The sequence below is a fragment of the Condylura cristata genome, unplaced genomic scaffold (assembly GCF_000260355.1).
Source record: "Condylura cristata isolate star-nosed mole 26May11 unplaced genomic scaffold, ConCri1.0 scaffold00037, whole genome shotgun sequence".
NCBI classification, from domain to species: domain Eukaryota; kingdom Metazoa; phylum Chordata; class Mammalia; order Eulipotyphla; family Talpidae; genus Condylura; species Condylura cristata.
Window position 1 is genome coordinate 6,628,466 of NW_004567138.1, and position 8,144 is coordinate 6,636,609.

The following is an 8,144-nucleotide window of genomic DNA, read 5'->3' on the forward strand; positions in this document are numbered from 1 at the left end:
AAAAAAAAAAAGGAAAACTAAAGCCTTGTTTTTATAGCTTGCTTTGTATCTGTTGATACTCAGTGACTTGTAGCAAAAACAAATACCAGAGTCATATTTTCGTGTTGCATATTCTGAGATTCTTAAAATATCAGATAGTCTTTGTATCCTATCCTCTACTATTGTGCCTGAAGCAAGCAGTTAGCTTCTTTGAATTTTAGATTGAATAGAGTAAACCGACTTCCTGGGTTTGTTCAGAACACACTGTTTAACACAGAGAGATGCTGCTTCTACCATTATTATTGCTGCTACTGGTACTGCACACCCAACAGTATTGTGACTGGGGACAGTTGTGCTTCCTCTTACAATCACACCCATAAAATGACATTTTTAAGACCAAACATCTTGAAGGAGATTTAAGAATTTTTTTTATAATACAGTAAATTTGGGAGTGCGGTAGAATTGCCCATTCGATTTCTGTCTACTTTTCATTGTCACTTTTTACCTTCGTTTTAACAGTTTCTTTGATGTTTATTTTTTCCACTCATTCATCATAGCTCCAGGGACAGCATGCTTTAAGGGTAATAACTCACTTCTTTTGAAATGATTGTTAAGTGGTTTCCCTGATTTTTATCTGTGGTTCCCCTCTATTGTCTTTATATTCAGATTTCTCTCTCCTGTTATGCTAATGAAGACGCTTTCCAAACCCCTGAGTATAAGTGCAGAGATGATTTGGAACCGGCTAGGAGAAAAGTTTTCTTCTTCATATTTGGGGAAATTGAGCTCCCATCAAAGGATGTGTTGTTAAGAAATTTCATTAATATTTTGGTATTTGAAAATCAGTTCACTTTTTCAAATACATAATATCAGATGTAATTTTATCATTTGTTTCCAGAATGATGCTGTCTTGAATGGCAGGTTTGTCTTATAACAATGATTATTTGAAAAAAAGATTAGTTTTTTCTAGTTTTCTCTTTTCCAAAATCTAAAAAAATGGTTGTCACTTTTGTAGTTGAGAAAAACAGTTATCTTTTTTAAGAATGGCATTTTTTTTTTTTTTTTTAAAGAATGGCCAGCCCCTATCTTGAACTATCCACCGCCATTTTAGGCTTGAGTTCCTGTATGACACCATACCAGGCCACCTCGCCATTTTAGGTGTTCTTTGGGAAGGGGGCTTCCTGTATGACGCCTGACCTAAGACCGGACCATATCTGCCAACCAATCATGGGCTGAGGCAAACTTCTGTACCAAATATGGAGGGAGGGTGGTAAGGATCAACCAATCAGGCAGCAACCTGTTTTACACCCCAGCTTGCTCCCAGGGACTGTATAAAACTTTTTTTTTTTTTTTTAGATTTATTTATTTATGCTTACAGAACTGGGGTATGTATAAAAACCTTACCACACAATGCACTGGCCCTTGCTACCACCCAGGTGCCTCTAGTGTGCGGTTGTGCCCAAGCTTGAGCTTGCAATAAAGTTTCCTCTTGTCTTTACAGTGGCATGACTGGCTTTTTTGGGTAGTGCGTCTCATTGCAGCATAACAGTTCATTTATCAAATATGTAAACAAATTACCTATGCATCTTTTCTCTGAAAGTGTATAAGGGTTCAGTCTCAGGATTGTATCATTCTAAACATCAAATGAACAATTCTGTCTTTTAAATGATTTCAACAAAGAAGGTTACAGTTAGTATATTTGATAAAAATGTAAATAGGTAGAGAATCATTACCTAGACCCAAAGTGTGTCTCTTCATTTTCCCACACGTTCTTTTAAAAATGTAATTGATGATATTAGGCAAGGAAATTAGAATTGATATGACAGATAATGGGATTATTCTTTAAAACAAGTATTATCATTTCAAGTAATTGGGATGTATTATTCGTCACAAATGATTATTTTTCAGGAAACCTTATGTTGTTCATACCACAGTTAATTTCTTTCTATTCTACCTTTGTAATTACTACATATTTCCATTATTGAAAATTGACTAAGAAAATGGTCTCTGCATTTTGTGGGGGTGGAGTGGGGAATGAGATCAAAAACAGGGGGGGAGGGAAATGCACTGGACTGTGGTGATGGCACATGGGTGATTTGGTGATGGGAAGCCCAAAAGGATTGCAACTGAAATGGAAAAATGCACAAAATAATGTAAAAATAAACATTATAAATATAAAAATAAAAGAAAATGGTCTCTGCGGCTTGACAGACTGTTTGTAAATCCAGTTATTCTATTTACTGCTCACTACTGTGAACATACTGTTTTAAACATCTCCAAATGCTAATTTTTGTCATCCATAAAATGACAGTGTCAATAGAACATATTAGGTTATACTGTGTAACAAATGTCCACAAAGCTCATAATAACATCAAAAAATGTTTTTTTTTAATCTCATACTAACAATAAAAAAATTTTTTTAAAAACACAGGTTGCACAGGTTGGCTGAACCTCTGTTCAGGTTGTTTCGCTTGCAACTTAGACTGTGGAAAAGGGCCGAAAAAGAGAATCATTGTTTTAAAACTTGAGACTAGAAATAACCCGTCATTTCTCCCCATATTTCCTTGGCCATTGTAAGTCACCATACTCCTAAATTTGTGCAGGGGAAGATTATAACATTCCCACAGAGAGAAAAACCAAAATAATTGACAGTGATACAGTCTACCATGAAATAGTCAAAATGCTTACATCATTTTGGTGGGGGTCGACACAGTGCACCTAAATTGTTGAGCAGAGTTCCTGGAACAGGTAAATGCACCATCATTTGGAGCAGTTTATCACCTTCTTTGTTCTACCAGTCTTAGTAACATACTGAACATCAGTTCAGTAATTTCTGGAGCACATCACTACATTCCAAGCACCTCTAAATAGAGCAGTTAAGTCACCTTTGTTCTGCTGTTTACTGCCAGATACATGAAGCAAGAGTTACATAAATTTACCTGCCTTTTGGATAACTAGGCTGTCAGTAAATGAGAGTTCACTGTTTTAACACACTGCGCCTTTCTATTGGATTCCGTAATTATGTCATATTTAAGTGAAACCTTCTTAAATTGAGCAGCCCTTTGATTTTCTTTCAGTGTTTCGTAGACTCAATCTTTTTTCTATGGAAAAAGGACAATTTTATATATTACATGTTTTCTGAGATATAAATGTTCATATTGCATAGTGTTTGAGTCACAATTGATTTTCCAGTTAGTTTAGGACTTTGATTTTATTTTAAAATTTAAACATTAGAATTGACTCTTGAATATGTTCAATATCTCAGCATTTGTTTAGATTCTTGTAACTGTTGTGGCAGTCAGATACAAGAAACTTCTTGATATCTTCACCTTAGTAGAGGATGATAATAATGTTAAAATTGAAATACTGATAATATCAGTTGAAAAATAACTGCTAGCTCTTAGTATTTTGACATTAGTATGAAGATATATATTTTTATCTCCATAATGTAAAGTCTGACTTTGACACTAAGATGAAGTGTTAATGGTAGAGGAGCACTGGAGTCCTTTTAACTTTTCTATGAAAACTAATTAATACCGACATTTTATTTCAGTGTATTTCAACACAAATACTAAAAATGTTAACTCTTTGCAGTTTAGAAGTGAATTTCCTGTCATAATTAAGTTATAGGTCAAGTGTAGATTGACCTATCTACACTTCTATCTGGGATATAAGGATTGATATTTTCTCTTACGCTCCCTAATTTACTGTCTGATGCTATTAATGATAATTTATTTTTACATCACTGAAAGTAAATTTAGATGCTGGTAATTCATTTAGTGGCTGTGAAAACATCATTAATGAAGCAATGGATGAAATACAGCTCTGGTCTTATTTTATCTTAACTTGTATGACTTTAGGAGTGTTGAAGGTGACTTTAGGAGTGTTGAAGATGACTCCAGAAATAGCATCTTCTGCAATATAGGTATTGCTGTTTTGACATTCACCTAGAAGTCTTTGTAGTATTTATTCAGAAATGACTATGTTGATTGATTGATTGGGTCATTCAACTGTAATTTAAGTATAGGGCCACAATATTCAACAGGAATAGAACTAGGTAAAAATAAACAAAACTCTCCCTTGAGGTCGGAGCTAGTTCTGTCATGCAGTAGAAGAAAAGTACTGATAGCAGAATGTGCAGTGTGCTCTGACTTTCAAAGGAGAACTGCCTGGGGAAAGAGAGCTAAAAAGCATAATATCCCTAAAAGGGGCTGAATCTTGAGGTCACATTATACCATGTAAAACAAAACAGATACAAGTCATATGATTTCACTTACAAGAAGTGCCTGAATAATTATATTCATAGATACAAAGTGTAGCTGTGATTATCAGGGGCTGGGAGGGCAGATTACTGTATAATGGGTACAGAGTTTCATTTTGGGATGAAGAAAAAATTTCTGGATGTAGATTATGGTGATGGTTGCACAAAATTATGAATATACTTAATATTGCAAATTTTTCAAAAAATAAAACAAATGGTAGATGAACCAAATACGGTATCATTATTTATACACCTTCTTCCCCTCCCCCAATATGTTCCCTTTTTTGTTGGCAGTTTGTCTTTTTGGATTGTATTTTTTTTTATTGAGGTAACAGTTTACAACACTGTATGATTTAGGGGTATATGTTTGCACCCCCAAATGTTTGCTACTGTACCCACTACCAAAGCACCTGTGATCATCCAACACAGTCCCTTTGCTCCCCACCTTCTTTCTCCCTCTCTGGTAGCCTCAATTCTGCAGTCAGTTTTCCAGAGTTGTTTCATTTGGTTTTGTCTGTTCCTTGAAATCATCCCCTATTTGTCTTTCTCCTTCAAAATTAGCTTGCTTAATATAGTACCCTCTAGCCCATCCATGTTATTGAAGATGAAAAAAATTAATCTTTTTTATAGGTTAAGCACTGATGTAGTTAATTATGACTATTATATATTATATATTGTTATATTGTATATAATATATATATACATATATATATAAAATACAATATATATATTACATCTTCTAATGTGATTAGGCACATAGGAGCCTACCTCACCATGATCAGGCATTTAGGTTGTTTCTATTAATTGGTTAGCATAAATAATGCTGCAGTTAACATAGGTATCCATGTGAATTAGTCTTTCTACATTCTTTGGATGGATACCTAGGAGTGGAATTGCTGGATCATGTAGAATTATTTGTTTTGGACCATTTCAATTTCTTTTTAATACCACCTGTTGTATAAGTAGTATTTTTTCCTAATAAGATCTTTTCTGTTAACAATTATCTCATCATTTTTTGCTGTTATATTGTGTTTGAACTATTAAAGTCCATTCATACAAGTGAAACTTGCTTTACTACTTTAATTAAACTAATAATATTTCAGAAATTTGGAATAGTTTTACATGAGATATTCAATAAGTCATAAATTCCTGTTTAATTAAATGAAAAATGCATATATGTATGAAAACATTATGAGTTAAAGAAACCAGTCCCAAAGACCACTTTGTCCGATTTTATTTCTAGAAAATGTCCAGATTTGACAATAAAATAGACCTGCCTTAATTTTTAGAACAAATATAAGTACTGTGGAAGTGAAAATTAGAATGTCACTTGTTTCATCATGGGTTACATTGCCAATTCATTTCTACCTTTAGATAAGAGTCAAAATATATTTGCTTTGGGAGCTAATTTATAAATTTTATACTTGTTTACCTGTTTTGATATATGTTGACCTGCTTTGGCCAAACTGACTGAACTATTACTAATTAAAAATTTGTCTTCCCATCAAATAGCAATTATATTTTATCTAGCAATTATATTTTATCTATCTTTATTTATGCTGATGAGTTTTTAACAGATAGCTATGTGTTATGTATGTCTGGTGTTTATTAGCCTTTGGAGAGATGTAGAAAGGAGTGAAAATTAATCCCAGTTCTTACATACTTTCCATCTGGAGATTCCTTGCCAGAGGGCAAGGTAGAAACAAGCAAACACTTTGGTAACACCATAAACAGGCTACTAGGGAATCATAGAGGAAGGAACAAATCTGTACACCACAGAACTTACGTATAATAAGCCAACCCTTAGGAATGAGAGAATTATGAAAGGTGAGGAGACTGAACATTATCTGTAACCAACAGTGCTGATAAGAAGAACAGAAGGAAAAACAAAACCAGAGAAAGTTTCCTTTTTCTCTTTGGAGTGTGTTAATATATATTAAGTCTCAATTCTTTTAGTGGGAGAAGCGTAGACATCAGCTAAGTGCAAGCTTAACTTTTATTTCATGTTCTGGTGCCTTCCATTATGAAGTTTCAAAGTTAATAGTACAACGTTGAAGGTAATTACTAGGGCAGTCTTACTTTTGAGAACCAAAGGGGAAAAAACCACCCAAATTTGTCCTGTTTTGTTTGCTGTTGATGTTTTCATTTATAAATCATCATACTGTCCAGAAAAAGTACTTCATGCAGGTGGTATCCTGTTTACAGCCCTAGGCCACCCTGAGCGAGTCCAGGAGAAACTGCTCTTCCTTTCAGGCTCAAGGCCACATTTGCTGAAACCCCTTTCACAACTATTTTCTGCAACTCAGTAAAGTTCTCCTTCAGTTGAAAATCCAGGTGTTTAGCTTATTGAAAAGCTGTTTTATGTAATGACAGCTTCTCAATAATCTGCATGAAAATGTTACCATGAACTTTAAATGTTGTCCTAGTCAGAAGGTGTGACCAGCCTGAAAGGCAGAGTCACAGCAGAAGGCTCGTTGTGTTGCTTTCCTGCCTCACACAGCCACACGCCAGGCCGGGGGTGACCATACTTGGGCCGCTGACTGCACAGGCCAGAAGCAGACAGCCTTTGAAGGGAATTTCAGATAATGTCAGCCAGTGACTTCTCTGCTAAATAAGTTTTTCAACTCCAGTTATAATTTAGTAATATGTGTAATAAGAGGTATGTATGTAAATACATATGCATTAACATGACATAACATGCACTATACTGTAATCACACACACATTTATTTGCTGACTCCTGGTGCAAAGAAGGTATGGATAAAGGGCATCCAAGAGTAGTAATAGTTTCTTAGTCAAAAAAGTTCGTAAAACAACAGCTTCTATTTAGGAGGTGACTTGTCGAGCTAATCATATTTTCCCCTACATTGTGGTAAAAATGCCAATGTTGACAGTCGTTGAAAAGGAAATGAGGAAACAAAGCACATGCCTGGGTGCTTGATAACTGAGAGGTGACTAAAAACTAAAACTCACTGGACACATGCAAGTTAGGGACCAGCTCCGTTCTCGGTCTGGTCTTTTTATCTCTGTAGACTCTGCCAGTTCCAGCCAGAAAGGAGCATGATCAGCCAACCACCCCCTCCGCCCCTACCCCCCCCAAACTCCCCCCCTCCTGCCCCAGCCTCTTGCCTCTCTCCTTTCTTTCTTGCTTTTCCCCTCTCCTCTTTGCCTCCTTCCCCTTCGCTCCTCTCCCATTCCCCAAACTGATAAGCCGGGAGCATGCATCAGGGAGCTGACCTTTTCTTATTGCTTCTTTACAGGAGCGGCTCATCCTTCTCTCTGTTAATCACTCTCTTTCCTTACCTGCTTTGTTTCTCTGGAGGAATTTAAAATACTCTCTGGCTCGCCTAGTTTTTGTCTCACAGATTTGTTCTCCTTAACTTGCCAAGATGGATTCTGCTTTTCCCCATCTTTCCTCTCTTCCGAAGTCTGCATTTAAGGGTATATGTCATTAGCTGACTAGCAGTGAGCTGGTGAAAACATTGTTTGCTACTCTGCCTTTTGCAAGGTAGAACCGGAAAAACACATTCACTAGACAGATGAGTTACAAATACCTTCTTCTCTTTTGATAGTAAAACCACAGTATTGACTATTCTTAACTTTGGAGAATATATTCAAGTATACAAGAGTAAGAGGCTTCAACTGTTTGCCTTAAATGTTATTGTTTGCCCAGCTAATGTAAGGAGCCAGAGTATATAATGAGGGTGGATTACTGGTTAATTTGAAGTATTCAGAACGCGTTTAATTCATTAGGCATTGCAGGAGATGATCTCTGTTTTGTTACCCAAGGAAGAGATGACTAACATGAGGAGATAGGGAATCATAGAGGAAGGAACAAATCTGTACACCACAGAACTTACGTATAATAAGCCAACCCTTAGGAATGAGAGAATTATGAAAGGTGAGGA

General features: G+C 35.7%; 1 protein-coding gene across 2 annotated transcripts in view; it reads left to right on the forward strand.

Annotated features, from left to right (window-relative positions):
• The window catches only part of CDKAL1 (CDK5 regulatory subunit associated protein 1-like 1), a 604,990-nt gene that overhangs the window by 387,168 nt on the left and 209,678 nt on the right, over window positions 1–8,144 (forward strand). The window lies entirely within an intron of this gene.